Raw genomic sequence first — 20712 nt, 5'->3', positions numbered from 1 at the left:
CCTCGTACATAATGTACACATTTTTAAATTATCTTGAACGTTCATCATGTAAGTTGAACAAAAAAAAAAAGAAAAAAGAACTGATGAGAAGCAAGATTTTCTGATTCGATATTGGTCTACGTATATTTTGACTAAATTGTATTAAGCTAAAAGGGTCGAACGATTGTTAAATCTGTTAGTGTTATGTAAGATATGGGGTTTATTTTCGGACTTGAAACTGTGTGGCAAACTCCGACTTTAATCGTAATGGAAGAGCAGAACTTAATTTCGGTGATGATAAGTGTATAGTAGTTGCTAAATTCACACTTGCATTAACTCTACCAACAATAAGGAATGACACTAACTTTTGCTAAAATCTGAGGATGCTGCTAATTAGTGATAATTGAATGAAACAGCTGTATCTTATTGGCTGTATCTTATTATCAAACTGGTAATTTCTTTCACAAGAACAGCACTAAAACTGGATAGAATTTGTAATCGAACTGAGCAGACGTGACATAAATTTGAAGACGATGACTTATTTTTGTTTCTCTTTTTATTACATTGTTATTTCTCTTGAAAATTAACATTTTTGGGTTTTGAAATAGTTGTGTTTTGTTTTTCGTGCTTGGTGGTACCTTGTATAGTTTGGCTGCACGTAAACAACTAAAAACAAACATGACCTTATCTACATTTACTAGGTTATTCACGTGACAATCGGTAACGTTTTTTGTACAGAAGATAGGAATATTTTTCCCTATTGTTTCTATACCGTGTAGCTATTTGAATATTCCTTCAATTGACTGCATTTTATATTCCGTTTGTCTCATTTAATTAATTTCCAGAATTGATTGATATTTTTATAAGCACTATGACTTTCCGTAGCGTAGTAAGGATATATTAAATGACTGATGGTTAAAGTGAAAGAAAGCAGGCAGAGAATAATTTGTCCTAAATAAGTTATCTTGAGAATATTTCAGTAATCCAACTGGGTGATAGTGTACAACATTAACTTTTATTGTCAATAATTTATAATGTTTCTTCAAGAGCGTCATACACGTGAATAGTTTTGTTTATTTATGTTACATTTTGCCTTTGAGAATTTTAGACTCTACAAGAAGGAATTTGCTATAGTAAAATCATATCCTGTAGCACTGCTTGAAACCAGACCTTGGCTTCAATATTTTATATATCTGATTTACCATATCTTGTCCTCTATATGGTATATCCGTAATTTGTCAGACGATGTCGTCAGTATGTTATATATACAATTTACTATACTTTGTCCTCTATATGGGTATATCCCTAACTGACCACAACTTGTCCTCCACGTGTTAAATCTAATTTGCCAGACCTTTTCCTCAAAATGGTCTATATTTAGTTTACCATACCTTGTCCTCTAAAAAGAAAATATCCTTAATTTGTCAGACGAAGTAATCAATATGTTATATCTCTAACTTATCCAAACTTGTCCTCAATGTGTTGTTTTTTTTATTCATCAGACATTGCCCTCTATATGTTATATCCCCAATGTGTTAGACCATGTCCTCAACATGTTATATCCCTAATATACCAGACCATGTCCTCTATATGTTTTATTCCTAATATACCAGACCATGTCAACCACATGCTGCATCCCTAATTTGCCAGACCTTTACCTCTATATGGCATATTCCCAATTTACCAGACCGTGTTACAATCTATATTACATGATCCTGGCCTTTATAAATTATATCTTTAGTCTTACGTAATGATTATACATGAACCTTGAATAGTTTAATTGATCTTGAATGTGTATTTTGGTGTTAACAGATTACAGGTTTGTACATTTTCCCATATCATATACATAATTTCCCCCCTTCCTTAAACGGTATAATTTTACGAAATTCTTCAACATTTGGGTGTATTCTTCATAAAAATCAGCAAAGTAATAATTGTATCCTCTGGATTCGTTTTCCTCAGCACATCTAACGTTGACAACTTTTATCTCGTCGAATTAAGAAATATGCATTATCTCTACATACCAACATAGTTGCTTCATTTCTATAACCGGCACAACAACTGTTGAATTGAGCATAATGGATCTTTGGGATGTTATTGATACAGTTCAAATTGGTATTAAGTATTTATATCGCTAACTGTGTCCATAGTCTTTCTGTGCCATTTAATATCGATGTTAATTAAATGATACATTGGAATCTGACCGCGCCAGTGAATATATATTTTTATTTTAGAATAATATTATAGGGATACAACCTTGTACTACCTTAGCCAGTATTGGTTTAATTTTTCTAACATTCTTGTAAACAAACAGGCCCAATATTTCGCACATTCGTATTACTGTCGATAAAGAACAATCCTTACTCCATTCGATATCAGTGTAAAATGTTATTTTCCCCATCAAAACTACGTTGTGTTGAAAAGAGCAGCATACATGTATGTTATGAGGAAATTGTTTTAAACTGCCAAATCCTTTGATTATTAAAAGGGACAGAAATTCCCCTGATGTTTCCTCTTTTATTTCTTTGAAAATAAAGTATTTATCATAACTGATTAAAATCACTTAGTCAAATCGTACACACAGTATAGTATAGTAGAGTATCACAGTTGATTGCTTTTGTCGACTGTCATTATGAGAACAAGGACGAGTTCAAAGAAAGAAGAAGAGCGATAACAAAGAGGGTTTTTAGAATCAACTAGTCTACCACAAATAGTGATAGTAGTTCGAACTGTTTATAACTGGGCGGTAGACACTATTGTATGACGATAGTAACAAAAGTAATAAGCTCTGTTAATGGATGCAATTAAAATGTCTAAAGCAAAACATTACCAAAATAAAGGAGAACTGGCTGAACTCTCTAATTTGTCCTTTGAATCATTTGATTTGTTAATTAGATCAAGATGTTTAAATAGGATAAAAATAAAATGTGTTTTCGTTATGCTGAAGTCAGATATTTTGCTTCATAAGCCTTGGTTTCATATTCCTATTGTATTGCTAGATAATTATATCAGACATTTCCTCTGTATACAAGATCGTGTCAATTATGCATGTTCAGGAAATTAATGAACAAATCATTCATTGTTTCGGTTATCTTTATATTCCACAACATCATGTCAAGGCATTAAATCAAAGGAAATAAATTCATTTCAGGTGTGAGAATGATTTCAACACATCTGAAAATCTGGCCCCAAATTAAGTAAACGCCCATCCTCTATGATTGTATATATATAATATATACAGAGAGAGAGAGAGAGAGAGAGAGATAGAGATAGATATGTAGTCGAATTAACAATAAACAAAGCAATGGGGATATTGAAGGAAGAATTGAAGATTCTTGACATAAACGTTTTGAACAATTTGGTTAGTTTGAAGCACATAATCTTCAGAATTGTCCATGGAATTGGAAAAGCTGAAAAATTATCACTTTAGAGAAGCCTCACAGCTCAGATAGACAAATAATGTTTTAATACATTAATTGCACTTACATAGATAAAATATATACCTCGTCTATTCAATCGATAATGCTCTGAGTATTACTATGTTTGTATGTGATCAGAAAATGTTATCCTAAAGATATGAGTACATGACATCATATCGCAAGCAATTAAATTTTAGTTTAATAAATTTAAAGGACAGGGTTATAATATAAAAGGAAACGGTTTACCGTAGTCTTCACCCTGCTTTGGGATATCGTCGATATGTTAGCTACTAATCTTCTTTTTTTGAAACCAGCGACCGGTTTTCTAATTGGCGGATATCGTACTTGAATGAAACAGGCGTGAGGACGAGCCGAATACATACCTACCTACCTACCTGCCTATATATATATATATATATATATATATATATATATATATATATATATATATATATATATATATATATATATATATATATATATATATATATATATATATATATATATATATATATATATATATATATGTGTGTGTGTGTTTACAAAAAGTTATCCTAAAGTTATAATTTGCAGCACTGTCCAACATTTACTTTTAAAACAAGAAATGGTGAATTTTATTGTTAGAAGATCACCACCTTTTCTAGGATTGCATTTATTCATGTATTTGTATGGAATGTGATTGTTTATATAGGTCTTTGAAAGTGGCTGGATAGAGAATTTCTTTAACCATTATTGTATGGTTTGTTTTAATAATTGTTCAAAAAGTTTAAAAAGTGAGTTAAAAATAGTCACCCACTCATATGTATCCCTATACATGGAAACATGTAATAGAAGGAAAGACCTACTCAAATGCTGCACATTCCGCTATGCCCCTATAGCTTGTATTAAATTAATGCCGGATATATGTCATTGCGTAGGAGGAAAACGTACCATTGATATGTGTGGCGAGTAGTATACTATCAGCTCGGTTCTCAACTGAACAACATGTCCAGGAAAACTTAATGTTCTAATTCTGGCTCTGGCCTACATCTCACGCTAATTTTAGATCCTTACGTGAAAATATCAAATGCTATTTGTTTATAAAGTTTCAAATTTCTTCGATAAAATAAAGTCTATTGATCTGTTTTAAAATCTGAAGAAAAATGTCACTTATTAAGTGATAAAACATGCCGTTTATAGAACATACAGAACGTTAATGTGCTTCAGACTTCTAGCAGAAATGTAGTTTTTCGTCCTCTTTAAGACAAAGTTAGCATATAAATATGTATATGCCACGGTGATATCTTGACTTGTTGTGTACAAGAACAAATATATCACTCTCAAATTAAAATGTTTTTCTTTTACCAATGACGGAAAAGTAGGTTCCTCTAAATATTTTTCAATTATACAAATGACGGTCAAGATACATAAGTATCAGGAACATTTTTCTGTCGTGTAACAATCACATTCTGTTCTTTTGTCGGACATAAATACTTTTTGTTGCATATCTGATAAATTGCATTGTCAAATGTGAGCATATTGGACGTAAGTATCTTAGTGGGGTTTTCACAGATATATTGAGTGTACATTCCAAGTACATGTACATGTGCCAATAGTTTTTGTCATAGAGTCTATCTTTCATTATACATTATTGTCATTATTATTATTATTATTGTCATTGTTCATTCTCTGCCTTATGTGTACGTTGCACGGAATAATGTTACAACTTTTTAATTACTCCTCGAATGAACCAATACCACAATGTACACAAAAATCTGTAACAAAACTAATTATTTTATCTTGTTTAAAGTTGATGATGTTTCATTAATTGATACATGTATAATCCATAGTATTTACATATTTTTCAAGGTAGAGAACGACTATAGAAATACATTAACCAGTGTAATCATAAAGGAAATCATAAGCATGTTCCAAGTCAATAAACATGAACTCCTGTCTGTGCACGTGCTGTCGAGTAAACGTTTGTTTTGTTCATTTCCCGTTTATATATTTATTTATTTATTTTTTTATTTATTTATATGTGTAGTAAAGCGACAGATCTTCGACTGATTGACTCAACATATATTGGACTGATTGATCTAGTTTTCAACACACTAAAATAACATATTCTAAAAATATTCATAAACGGGAAATGAACAAAACAAACGTTTACTCGACAGCACGTGCACAGACAGGAGTTCATGTTTATTGACTTGGAACATGCTTATGATTTCCTTTATGATTACACTGGTTAAGAAAATTCTGGATAATACTTATTTCAAAGACACTAAATGTAATTAATGAATAAATTGTTTCCGGACCGGTTTTTCTTGTATTCATTTTGGACTCCGCTTCACAATAAAAAAATTGAATGGATGTGTGTTTATATAACTGAGTAGCTGGTTCTTTCACTTATATACATTTGATTCATCTTACGCTGTATCTCAAGTGATTAAGGATTTTAAGAGTACTTGGAAGAAGGGAAATTACATCTGACTTACTGTGTATATCTTTGTTTCCTAATATTAATGTTTCCGGACCGTTTTTCTTCTATTTATTTTGGACTCCGCTTCACAATTAAAAAATTGCTGGTTTCTAAATATAATTCTTTTTCTATCTCTTTCTCTAATTAAGTTACATAATTGGATGTATTTAATTAGTTGGAATCTTACTTGGGAGAAAATAGTCTAGTTCACTACAATGGTTAATGTAATACAAAACAAAAGTAGAATGAAAACAAAAGTTAGAGAAATAATATATTTCAATCATTTGCATCATAGAGAAGAATAAAAACTCTGAATTCTCTTCATTAGGAGCCTTCTTGAAATCGGCAGTAGTATGGATATCAGATTGATAGCATTCTGAACATGTTTGTATTTCACCACCCTGTATAACTTATGAGGTAAAAGTTAAATGTTAAAGTTTCCACATAGTATAATATTTCTTACGCTGTGACATTCGTATTAGAGAATAATGAAATATTACAAACAAAATTTACCAAACTGCATCATATTTTATTCACACGATCAGACAAGCATACTTTTATGTGAATATACAATAGAAATGAACATTCACTGGCGCAGTAAACTGTTTAATCTATAGAACGTTCGTAGTAGTACGAAATTACTTGAAGAAAATAAGTAATATTAACATACACAGTCGGACTAGAAAAATGTATCACAAGTGCTCGCACTTGAATTTTGTGCTTGAGAGAGAGAGATAGAGAGATAGAGAGAGAGAGTGAGAGAGAGAGAGAGACTCGGCAAGAGGACGCATTGTTGTTGTGGTCTCATGTGATTTCATCAGCATAGTGTAGATGCTTTTAATGTCTGCCTGTGTGAGAACGTCAGTGTATGGGTCCGCGTTAGCTATCTTGTTATCATCGATTTCCTCAGGCATCCAATGCGAATATACTTCATATTCTTGACACATTCTGAACACCTTTAAGGCCTCGCAAACAAATATCATGGTTGGCAACACAACGGCTTTGAAGACTCAGTTTTGTTTGTAGGACTTTTACCTCTGCGTTCCCACACATTTGCTTGGAGTCTGCCGAAGACCACACATTCTTTAACAATTCTGTTGTTGCTTTCATCGTCGATGTGAACCGCTCGCCACTTACTATGCAAGGCTGTCCTGGTCCAGGTTGTTTCATCACCTCTATCATCTTGACATTGATTTTGGGATCAAAATCGTCGCAAGCTGAAGAGAAATTGTCCATACTCTGTGACATGTCCGACGCTAATTTAACATTCAAGAGACAATCATCAGCAAACTCGATATCACTTACAGTCGCATCCTGTAACTTAGTCATTGTCTGTAGTCTCCTAAGACTAAAGATCTTGACATCTGTCCTGTCTCTGGTGTCAATCTTTGTGCCATAGTCACAGAAGGTATCAGTAAGTATGTCGGATAACACCATTCTGAAGAAGGGCTGGGACTAACACACAGACTTGCTTGACTCTAATGGCAACTGGGAATGGTTCAGATGACTTACTATCGGCCAGGATACAAGCAAGCATTTCATCATGAATTGTCGAACCATTATGATGAAGTGTTCTGGGAACTAAATTTGTGCAACGATCTCTCCTCCTTTCCGGAAGCCACATTAAACCGGAGCCCCTGATCAATGTGAAATCCATGGCGAGGAAAGATGGTCTGATAATTGACGTAGGATTCTCTGTTACCTTTCCGCTTGCACATGCTGAGGATGAATGCATCTTTTGATTCCTGGGGTAAAGTTCCTTGAGTCAACACTGACTGGAAGAGTTCATTCAGTTTCTATGCCATGTACGAGCTTTCGGCTTTGTAATCCTCTACTGGTATAGAATCCGCTCCAGGTGATTTGCGATGAGACATGTGATTGTAGATGGAGGATGTTGATAAATTGTTCTGGCCGTCTTTAAATAATATTTAGTTTGTTAGTGAGCAGTGCTGGGTTGTCAGCACTCAGTGTAGGAGATGTTCCTTATGACCTTGTCCCTGAGATTGTCTACAAAGTATTCTAGATGTTCTGCATTATCATTCCAGTCATGAGTCTTGCAACTCTTTGAGTTTGAATTGGACATTCCTCTTTATGTCTTCGGTGGCTGTGTTCTTAGATGTTGATGTACTATCGTCTAAAAATGTCTTTTCTGGCGGATGTTTTCCATCCAGGATTATCTGTATGACAGAATCATTCTTATCAAATCAATCATCATGTCTACGTGTGGTGGGAATGAAGTTTTAGGAAGCAACTGAATACATGTGCCGTGTGGATTAGTGCCTCAATATGATATCATTGCTAGATTTGTTTTGTTGGATTATGAAGAGTCAGTATTAGGAAGATATTTCTCGAACCGCGTAATTATACAAATACTTGCAGCAAACTTCATAATGTAGATTATTCAGGTATTTATAGTAGCATCGATTAGTTTCGTAAAATGAACCCTGCCTATTTTGCTCGTTAAAGTGTTTCACTGAATGAAAATTCTAGGCATTGGGTGTCTGGGACATATTTGAAGTACGTGTCATGAAATACCTGTCTGAAAGGCTTGGAAAAGCCTTATGATAAATTCGACGAATGTGAAGCAAGAAAAAACATGTAATTGTGAAATTGGGGTCTCGTGAATGCGTGGTCATTAGTTGATAAGAGATTAATTATTAATTGTATTTGCGTGTTTAAGAACCTTAGTGGACAACAATACTTGTCTCGATGTCCTTGGAAAAAATGGGAACCACCAACATCATGTCTCTATATGGTATCCCTAATTTGTTAGACCACGTCATCCAACTGTTATATCTCTAATTTACAAGACTTTGTCCATAATATGTAATATTTCTAATTTGCCAGACCATGTCCTCCATATACAGTATCCCTATTTAACCAGATCTTGTCCTCTAAATGTTATATTTCTAATTTATCTTACCTTGTCCTCGATATGTTATGTCCCTAATTTACCTGACCATGTCCTCCAAATGCAAATGAAATGGTTTTGAAAATGAGATAATTTTATCATCTTCAAAATCGCTAGCACAAACCTCTACCAACACATTTTGAAATGTGGTGTGTGACACGGATCGGCATTGTCGCTTGGTATTTGCTTTCTCCTTGGAAATTAGATCGTTTCGTCTTCATTATAAAAGAATTAATTTGACTAAGTTTTACACACTACTTGAACTCTTAACATTTCACGTTGTAGATGTAAGCCGTCGTTCTCAATTTTTTGAAAGTTTATTTTTGCGTTTCTCAAATGTGGTAATATTTTTATGGACGGAACGAATTTCTTTTGGCGTGAATCAAGACTCTTGGTTTTGTGGCATAGTGGAGAGCGTTGATTCAAGCTCACTTATGTCGTCTTCGAGATTGCTGGCACGGATTAGAGCTAACACTTCATACGGCACATCGTTGCCTCTTACTTTCTCAATGAAATCGTTTCATCTTATTGCAAAATTTCATTTGACTAGGTTTCACACGCAGCAGGTCACTGTATATGGGGAAAGTGTCTTAGAGTCAGAACAGTATTAATTCAACTCTCAAACGATCAAGAAGATGGAAGAATCAGCACAGATCGACCTGCTGGTCAAATATTTGCTAAGAGTCGTAATAAAGCATAATTCGCATGCGAGAGTGGCAAAAGACTTACCCTTCTGGTCGTTGATTTGATGAGATTCATACGAAAGTGTATAAGTGCTAATGAGGTTTGCTATAGCTGCAATGTAAATGGGAATTTGTCTCCAAAATACCTGCTTCGTCCAAGAAAGAGAAACAAAAGTCAAGATACCTGTTGTCGTTGTCAGGAAAAAAGGACACTGGGCTTCAGTGTAGCCTAAGAAAAAAGAGAAGAAACAGAAACAAGAGGAGAAAGAGGAGAGGGACTAAGAACAAGAAGAAATTGAAGATGAGGAAGAACTTGTGCCAGTGAAGAGATGGAAATGAAAAAATTGACAATTTGAGCCGATGCTTTGGCCCTGATGTGAAATTTCATACTAACTTCTAAATGAGAATGGACCAGAAAGAAAACGTAAGGTCTCTTGGTTTTTAGCTTTTATAATAAGGATGGCATGCTTTGTTTTTATTGACACTGCATGAATATGTGCTCTTTCACATCTCTCTATCCCTCTGGGTCATTGTTTAGTTGGAATTGAAATGGAAGGGGTGTTTTTCTTTACGTACACACTTTAGGCATGCAAATGGGTAAAATAGTCAGTCTGTTCATCCATCATCTTGTGTCTTGATTGTTCCTAAAACGACACACTGACGCTATAGAATAATGGGTTAAATGGATTTTGGAATGTGTGTGGGTGGGTGGGTAGGTGTGGGTGAATGGTAGAGTTGGTCATTGTAGGTGAGGGCTTAGGTGCTTTCAAGCAAATTGTTTCTTATTCACTATGTTGATAGTATATAATGGGTTATTTTCTTCATTCTGTGTTGATATTATATATAATGGGTTATTTCTTCGCTCTGTGTTGATAGTATATAATGGTTGTCTCGTCCCTATGTGTGGTTAGTATAATATGGTTTTTTCTTCTTCCCTCGGTGTGGATAGTGTATATTGGGTTATTTTGTCTTCTTCTCTCTGTGTGGATAGTATATATGGGGCTTGTTTGTTTAATTCTCACCTCTGTGTGGATAGTAGATATGGGATTTGGTTTAATTCCCTGCTCTCTGTGTAGATAGTATATCTGGGGCTTGTTTTCCATCCCCTCTGTGTTGATAGTATGCTTGGTGTTTGTTTTCTGTCCTTGCGTGTGTGGATAGTATATTTTGGTTATGTTTTGGCTTCATCGCGTGTCTGTATAGTAGATAATGTGGTTAGTTATGGCACCATTCCGTGTGTGGATAGTAGATTATTGGGGTTTTAAAGCGCTCACGTACGTTTGTGCAGATAATAGAGTGTGTGGTTTTTAACTTTCCTTCTGTGTGGATAGTAGATTTTGGGTTAGATTTTGCTTCTTCGCGTGTGTGGATAGTAGATTTTGGCTATAGTTTTGCTCCTTCCCGTGTGTGGATAGTATATATGTGGTTACTTTTTGCTCATTCTCGTGTGTTAATAGTATATTATGGGTTAGACTTTGTTTGTTTCCGTGAGTGGATAGTATATTTGTGGTTAGTTTTTGCTCCTTCTCGTGTGTGGATAGTAGATTTTGGTTATGTTTATGCTTCTTCGCCTGTGTGGATAGTATATTTTGGTTATGTTTTGGCTTCTTCGCGTGTGTGGATAGCAGAGAATGTGGTTAGTTATGGCACCATTCCGTGTGTGGATAAAAGATTATTGGGGTTTTTAAGCGCTCATGTACGTTTGTGTATATAGTAGAGTGTGTGGTTTTTAACTTTCCTTCTGTGTGAATAGCAGATTTGGGTTAGATTTTGCTTCTTCGCCTGTGTGGATAGTAGATTTTGGTTATGTTTTTGCTCCTTCCCGCGTGTGGATAGTATATTTGTGGTTATGTTTTGGCTTCTTCGCGTGTGTGGATAGTTGATAATGTGGTTAGTTATGGCACCTTTCCGTGTGTGGATAGTATAATTGTGGTTAGTTATTTGTCTCCTCAACTCTGTGTGGTTAGTAGACAATATGAGAAGAGAAAAATAGGAGATGTTTTCCTTCAAGTCCGTGCTTTACAAATAAAACTCAAAGCAAACGTCATTCGCGCCATTCTGCGGAATAACCGAATGAACAAGATGGGAGCAGCTTCAGACCTGTTCAACAACCTGAAGGATAGTTATATTGGATGATAGCTGCTGAATATGTAGTGGAAAGAATTGAAAGAGAATGGAGGATAAGAAACAGCCTGAACTTTGCTAGCAAACTATAAGTAGCCAGGGAGAAGATAGAGGAGATCAGAGAAGAAGAAGTGAAGAAGTTGAGAGGGTTGATTAATCCACCCTATGTCAGAGTGGGAACGTTGAAACAGGCTCTGGATAATGTTATGGAAGTAAGGTGTTTTTTGGAAGGTATGGTGAAATGGTCAGAGTGGCCATTTGTCAAAATGGGTCTGGACAAGCTCAAGAAAGCTGAAGAACTTATGAGGAAGGTGATGGAGGTAGAAGTAAAGAAGATAAAGAAAAAATGGAGTAAAGAAAGAAAAGACAAGGAAAACTTAAAGAAGAAAGAGGCCTTTGACCAGTTGAATAACAATTAGATCAGAATACAAGAGAAATTTAGAGCCATGGGGCATCCCGAATGGATGCCAGAGAGGGAGATAAAGAAGAAGAAAGGAATGGTGGAGAAAGTAAGAAGATGGTTGAAGACTTTAAGAAAATAAAAGAACCCAAAGGCCCTTTTCAGGACCCTCATATGCTACGAAAAGAAATTGCTTTCTTGCCTCCCAAAAAAGTGTTTGTCTCTTGTCTGTGTTATCTCTTTACACCCGCTCTTTGCTCAGTACTGTGACGTCACCTCCCCTAGTTGCCACATTGTTACCAATCTCCCCTACCGTGAGGTCAGTCGCTACCTTTCCCTTGTCAATATACAGGCCCACTATGTTTTTGACTGCATTTTCCCATTTTCCCAATACATGTCTCAGTGTATGTTGTCCCTATACAGACCCAAGGGGGGGTCTGTGATGTATTTTCCCATTGTCCCTATAAATCTTGTCCTTATACAGGCCCAGGGTGGGGTCTGTAATGTTAATTCCCATGGTACCCCTATCGCCCCACTTCACTACTTACGTCTATTCCACCGACTGCATTGTGTATTTTAACGTTTTTTTAAATTCCGATGGGAAGGGAAAGTCATTAAACTGCTTTTAATTAAATTAATATCTGACATATTGTGTAAATTACAAATCAGTATACCGTTAATCGAACATAAAAGGTCTTTAGTGATTAAGTTGATTCTTAGTGTACCGAGATGGTGACCTCGTATCCTCGTAACAATGAAAGTATTGCACAAGCTACTGCTTTATTTACACATTCCTACAACACATTGATTATACTTTTCTTATCCAATAGTAGGCAATTATCCAATACACACAAATGTGTAAGATTGTACGTGTAACAAATATAAAGTAACAAGACTAAATTTGTGAAATCAAGATGTTGGTATAACATACATGAATTTACGGTATTATGTTATTCAATAATCAGAAATGAAATTACAATAGTATTCTGTTCGTATATCAGAAATGAACTTACAGTAGTATGATGTTCATATCTCAGAAATGACATTACGGTTTTATGCTGTATTTATATCAGATATGAAATTATACAGTAGCATGTTGTTCATATATCAGATAAGAACTTACAACAGTATGCTGTTCATATGTCAGACATGAATTTACAGTAGTATGATGTATGCAGACATGAAATTACGGTATTATGATGTTCATATATCAGACATGAAATTACAGTAGTATGCTGTATGCATATCAGACATGAAATTACAGAAGTATGATGTATATGTAAATCATCAAAGCAAGGAATTATGCTATTCATATATCAGCTGTGAGATATAATTCTATTCATGCAACACATATGAAATTGCTGGATTATGTCCTTCAGTAACATACACGAATTTTGAGATTTTACCTACTAATAACGGACAGGAAAAACGCAATTGCGCAATTCACATGATATACATAATTGCACGTCAGTAGGTCAGTTATTCACGGAATGAATCCAAATACGTTACTCCTTATCATCTCCAAGGTCACACTTCCACGCAGAGTATGATGTCAATACTCTCACCCATCATACTATACTGAGATTTACTAGGTCTGAAATTACCTTCATACATGCAAACCACAAAACCACATTCATACGGTCAACACTCTATTACCAGTTTTGCTTGGCTAGACGCCTCAAAGAACATAAGCTCTACAGTTGAAAGACATGTAATGTCGTAATGAAGATTACATCCTGATAAGGTATCATTCATGTACTTATTGCAAAACATTCAAGTCTTATATACATGTACCACGGAGAAAATATATGCATTGAGGTAAGTGAGAGCATGATGCAGACAATGAGCATGAGGCTAAAACTCGGTCAACTGAGGGAGTAAAACTAACATACGTCCTGACAGTTTATATAATTCGAGCATACATAACAAGTAATGCTGTACGCGCAGTTACAAAGAGAGCAACAAAACCCTACCATAATTACATTAAAATTCAACGTAGATAATTCAAATTCGTTACACCTCAGTTTTGCTACCACAAAGTAGCTGCATCTATTAACGTTCTTTTCACCTTCTGATGCATGCTAGGAAAATTCTAAATGATATAGTTCGCCTTGCCGGTTATTCACTGATGACGACAAAAAATTGAACACATATGTCAGTTTCCATCCAAATGGCCAACGAAGACCTAAACAGCATATTTAACGGCCATATGAAAAGCTCTCTATTTGTACGAATTACACAGACTAAATAATAAAACAGATAAAGCATTATCTGTCTACTCAAATAGTTTCTGTCAGCAAATATCTTTGGCAACACCAGTGATACAATTCCTTCGGCACTCTAATGATTTGTAACCTAATCTAAAATGTATGTCCTGTGAATCATTAAATATCTGATAGATTTAATAAGGAAAAATCTTTTGAATGCAATAAATTGTTTAATTTCTTAAATATCCATGATTGCCATAAAACGTTTTGTAATGGGAAGAACAACAAAAAAATATTGAACTTGAATAGTTCAAGATTGTGAAAGGCTTTCTACATAAAGGAAATGTCTATATCACTTATGGGCCTATGTGAAAGACTTTCTACATAAAGGAAATGTCAATATCACTTATGGGCCTATGTGAAAGGCTTTCTACATAAAGGAAATCTTTATATCACTTATGGGCCTATGTGAAAGGTTTTCTACATAAAGGAAATGTCTATATCACTTATGGGCCTATATTTTTCTTAAATCTCACAATACTTTTGAATTCCTTTTTAACATTTAACGTCGCACTTTACCATTGAGTTCCCCCAAAAATTTCTACCTGGGAATATCAGAAGTTCTAAAAATGTAGTATGAGATCCTTAAGTTTTGAAAATTGTAGAAAAATGGCTTACCTTTAAACCAATTGTCTTAGAACGTTTTGAATCTCAGTAAAAGCCTAATGGTTTTAGGTGAAGTACAAACTAATGCAAAAACCATTGAATCTATATAGAAACAGATGTCCTGAATTTTAGTAGCAGCCATACTCAATTTCGAGGATGTGTGCAAGATTGGTGTTTATTATCGCTATTACTAATAAAAATATGAAGTGCTACTGACGTAAATATCGTCACAGCGTTAAGCAGTAAACCAGATTGATGAAAAGCTAAATTCCTGGTAACTGCGGTTGGTAAGGACAAATCCCGGTAGAAAATCAATTTATCAAACTGCTTTTGAGATACCACAAATTTACCAGTAAATAACAGAACTTTAGATTTCGTATGCACATGAAGTGTATTTGAGAAATATTTGTTTACTTTATTTAACATTTTCCGGATTAAATTTGAACATATAACTATTCCTGTGGTTGTCCACGTGCAAATATTAGACTGAGGAAACTATTTTATCGTTCCTGTCGAAAAAGAAAAGAAAAAAGACAAATTATATCACAATGTAATGGTAGTTCTTTGATATGATTACAAAAAACTTGAGTGTAAAAATGGCAAACATCGTAGCAGTTATGACTATGACATCAGCAGTAAGTTGTCGCTTGAGTAAGATTTATAGTAAACAGATAATATTTTTTACTGCACAAATAAAGTCAATTTTCTTATCCTAGTCAGATATATCCAGCCATAACGATTTGTTAGGCAGATCAGCACTGTTAACATGGAATGCCTTTTGGATAACAAATCTAGGTTAGTATAATCCTTTCTGTCATTTAACATTTATACTTTTGTTAGTGATGGAAGCCTTGGTATCAATTGTGCAAAATGGAAAGGTTTTATGTCAATATGTCTTCTGTAAAAGTTGGTGTGTGTGTCTGTGTGAATTATTGAATGTCCCCCGTAATAAATGTAGCGTGCAAGAATTTCGTAAATACAAAAGTGCAGAAGCGCTGTGAGGAAAGCTGACTTGTATAAAATCGTGTAAAATTAGTATTATCAACAGTTAGATGTGCATGTGCAACGTCACGGCAAGAAAAAGGGAATTTATTAAGTTCTTTTGGGGGTATCTGGTTTATATTAGTCATACATAAATCCCGGCCTATGTTTTGAATACCTGATTATCCCAATTTCTTAAACTTGGTACAATAAGGGCTTAATGACGATTAATGTAACGTTTGAAGGCTTGATTTTCCCTTTAATCAAATTTGCTGACATAAAATATTATACACAACAAATGCTACGATTTCAGCGTGGAAAGACCATAAACGAACAAAAAATAAACATATTAAAGTGAGTGTCCTCCAGCCTCATCTGATGTGCTTGTAACCGGATGAGTACATCTGATGTGCTTGTAACCGGATGAGTACTACCTGATACAATGTTTTCTTGCATTATTTAGTTCTCACAGGCCTCTTTTTGGATGTTATCTACTTTTAATAAAGTATTCTGTTACAGAAAGTGATAAATGTTTTTTTGTTGTTGTTGTCATCCTTCACAACGATAAATCTATTTTACACAATGGAAAAAGTACACGAAGAAGGAAGCCTTTTATTCAACATATGATATTAGTTTTTGATGACATTTATCAACGTAATGTCTTACCTACTAAATATCGTCCAGCAACTTAAGACTCTTATTGAATTCGCTGTTTGTTTCTTTTAAATTGTATATTGCAAACTTGTTACTTAGTGTATTATGACGGGTTCTTTACATCAATCTTTCTTGCATTGACAAGTACTATTTATTCTTTACTACTTGAAGGAAATTTGTCTTAATTCAGATGAAAATGCAACAAATTAAGCGTGCTGTTTACACCAATTTTCTCAGATCTAGCCAAAAACGAGAGAGAGAGAGAGAGAGAATTTTCAACAGGAAGCAAGTATCACTTACGCAACCTCCGAAAACAGCCAAAAAGAACATAAACAAAACAAAATAAAGACAACAAACAATTTATGCAATTCACAAGTTGAAACTGGTAGGAACATCAGCGTAGGAAGTATGTGAACTTTAGGTAAGGAGGTTGAATGTACGAGACTTGATCCGATCAATGTAGTTATTTGGTTTAATGATTACATTTACAAGGTAGGAGACTATAAAAGAACCGTATCTACAAGCATTTCGTTTTCGAATTATTTATCTAGAGGGGCGGTAAATGTATGATCTTCCTATCATGATAAACTCATTTCTTGTAACACACAGTTGTAAATGATAGAGCATTTAATCTAAATTATACAGCAAGTTTACTGTGAAGGCTTACATGTTTTCATTTACTTGATAAGATACCAAAGTTTTCATCGATCTTTCCATTATATTGCCAGATTTAGCTTACAACGGTAATAACATTCCCTTGAAGTTATATTTTTTAATGAGATCATTTACGTTCACTTTTGAATAGGCAATTCAATGGTATGAAATTTCACTAATACAGCGTTCTGACGCAGATGATGCGTCAAAGATTTCTAAGTCAAAGAACAAGACAGAAGGATTCATCTGCATAGATCCGACTGTCAAATCCAAAACTTTGATACAAGTCCCGTTGCAGGACACTTCTCTTACACTGGCCAATATTTTAATGAGATTATCCTGACTGGAATAACCAACAATCAGTCGTAAAACCAGAAAGGCAAATAATCAGAATTCTCAGATCAGTTGGCAATACATCCTGTCTCTATCTTAATGTTTACATTTGTTTGGAAGGGTTAACATCTAGGGTGTTTATGATATTCTTGGTTTTTACACGTTTGCTTCTTTACTTTTGATTGGCCCTATATAGGTATTGTTGCCCTGAGGTGCAAACACACACACACACACACACACACACACACATACATACATACATTTGTTTGGAAAGATTTACCTTCCTAGGTTATTGAACAGTTCTTGTTTTCTACATATTTGAAACTTCTCTTTTAATTGTCACCATATAAATATCATGATGCAAAGGTGTATACACATATAGTTTTTATCTTGTTTTTAAATTTGGATGTGCTTTAGAATCCCTGTTTCCTCTTCATGTGTAAATTTGTAAATTGAATTAGAAGTGTTCATATTCTTATGGATATTAAACAATTCTTGACTTTTACATTTGTTTTGGAGCTTTACTTTTAACTGGCACAATATATGTCCGTTTTTGTCCTGACGTGCCGATAAACGCTACATACATGTCATATCATTTTGAATTTTGGAAGTGCGTTATCTGAACTCCTTGGATTATGACCATGCGATACATTTTCGGTGGCCTTACATGGTCATGACTGTCATAACATGTTACGTTCGGGCAAGTCTGCCACAAGAGAGGAGTAGTTTTGCAAAATTGAAATACCTGATCTGAAAAATGTAAGAGATCAAATGTAAATGTAAAAGATCAAAGTACGTCCGTTTTTCTCTTGATGTATAAGCATTTTATTCTTTGATTTTGGTTACAATGATTCAACAGTATGGACATGTATATTTTATTTACGGTTTTGTGTTTGTAATTGTTATTTATTTGCATCGTCCCCCTTGAAAAAGTGATCCGTAGATCTCCACACCGCTTTGCCAGTTTCACAGACTTGCTACACAGTGCTCTGTCATGTTAATTCCACTATAAGTTTTCCTTGATGAAAATGATCTCTCAAAGATCCGGTGCATCTTAGAAAGATTGCATTAAGATCCTTTAATATTTGGCAATAATTAAATTGACTGATTTTGAAGTATGCAAAAAGGCATGACACTTTGTGATTGCAACAATCCGATATATAAAGAGTATAACTCTGAGACACATACTGAATGAATGTTTGACAGGTTTCGAATAAAACTCATCCTTCATTACCTTGTGACTGGTAGTGTTAAAATCATGGAGGAAAACAAAGATACCCTATCTCTCTCTGTAGTCGCAGATCTCATACATTTTAAACAAGCTATGCAAGAAGAATTTAAATAAAGAAAGGGAAAAGAGAAGTTTCAACAATATTACACGCACAGCTGTATATAAATGTAATTAAAAACGTTTTATAAAAATAACGCATAGGTAGTCACAATGTCATCAATGAGGCATCTAATCGAAAATGTTTGAGCCATCATGCCAATAGTTACCAGTGACATATCCGGTCTGCCAAGCTCATTATAAATTTTCACTTAAAACACAACATTGGGTAAACGTGTGAATTATTAATCAATAAAAGTTATCTTCTGTTCTTAGTATTTAAAATGTCATCTAAATGACAAATTTACGCGATGACAATTAAAACCGGAAAGCAACTGACAAGTTTGTTATCTTACTGAATCGTGCCTTTTTTGACTTCCGATACTTCAATAGATGCAATCTTTCACATAACCGATAACCCAGAAAAGTGCTCTTCATAGGTCATAAACTACTGAATGGCGTTTTACAAGCGCGGAATACGTTATGTAATTCTCTGATAACAAGTAATTGTTTTATATGTCTATCGCACGCTGTGTATGCTTATTTCCTGCTCCTTGTCGAAAGTTCCATTTCCTCTTTCACGATAAATCAACTTGTTAAATTACCAAATGGGAAACCATTGCAATGCTACCTACATAGTTGAAGTTTAAGGACAATATTTGCCAATGCTGAGGATAAATTACATGCCGGTGGAAATCATTTGCATTCAATGGTGAAGCACTGTCTTCTAAATTGCCTAACCGATTGTATGAGTACCTTTGTGAACACATTTTAAAGATTTTTAATGGCTGTTTTGAGAATGCATTAGTTGATGATTCAGCAAAAATGCAGCTAAAGGATTCGTAAATTTGAAATGAAATATTTAAATGCAATTCGTCGTCAACTACTAAACGATTGCTTTCTGACCGACAGCAAAGAAAATTTCATTTAGTTACCAAAATACATGTATCGCATGAATGCTATATTGAGCTTGCTTTACTTAGCTGGTGGCATCACCATATCGGAATGACGATTCGGTGGTGGGGCTCAAAATGAACACACGCTTACATTTTCTGTTTGGAATCTTGTGAACGAAATATTTTTGTTGATAAAGATATTCCACTTATAACTATTAACAAACAAACCAGTACTACCAAACTAACCTCAACTTTTCTTGTGATTGCTTTAGACGGCTTTTTGTTTACAGATTTATAATAAAGGCGGTAAATTTGTTCGTTTTCTGCATTAGCAACTCTTCGTCAGTTTTTATTAGATTTCATTTATCTAGTACTTATCCAATGAAAAACCTAACATTCATATTTGATTTGATGATCTTAGCTAATGCAGGAAAAAGTTTGAATCATGACATGCAAGTTCGATTATTATTTTTATCTTAGAGCAGCAGAGAGGGTGAACAGACCAGTTTTTATAAGGTTCATTCTGGAAAACAAAGGCTTCTAAGAAAACGAAAATAAATAAATAAATAAAAAATAAATAAAAAATAAATAAATAAATAAGTAAATACGCCGATAACGTGAAACCGAGGCCTCTAACATTCCGAGAGTGAGCCTCTCCACCGGGTTAGTTGTTTTTGTTAATTTTTTTCGCATTAGTGTTTTTTAAAAAGGTACGCGCGCGAGTTTACTCACCGTCACACATATCCGTGGCTGCACCCTCGCTACTGCTATCAATTAAAATAAAATTATATCAGATAATGTCCCCAGCGCTGGAATCTCACGCAGCTGGATTTGGTCGAGAATGACTCGAAGCAAATAAGAAATATCTTCCGTTGAGAGATGCTGTTAAACAAAAACTACAAGCGCGTCAAGAATCCCAGGTAGAATTGACAGAAGGTGCAGAACAATTGTTTAAACCTGTCACGACGGTTACTGAAAGAGTTGCAACAGCTACTGAAGGTCTACTTGTGCCTG

The sequence above is a fragment of the Sinohyriopsis cumingii genome, chromosome 7, assembly GCF_028554795.1.
Source record: "Sinohyriopsis cumingii isolate HCF-2022 chromosome 7, ASM2855479v2, whole genome shotgun sequence".
NCBI classification, from domain to species: domain Eukaryota; kingdom Metazoa; phylum Mollusca; class Bivalvia; order Unionida; family Unionidae; genus Sinohyriopsis; species Sinohyriopsis cumingii.
Note: the sequence above shows the minus strand (reverse complement) of the source record.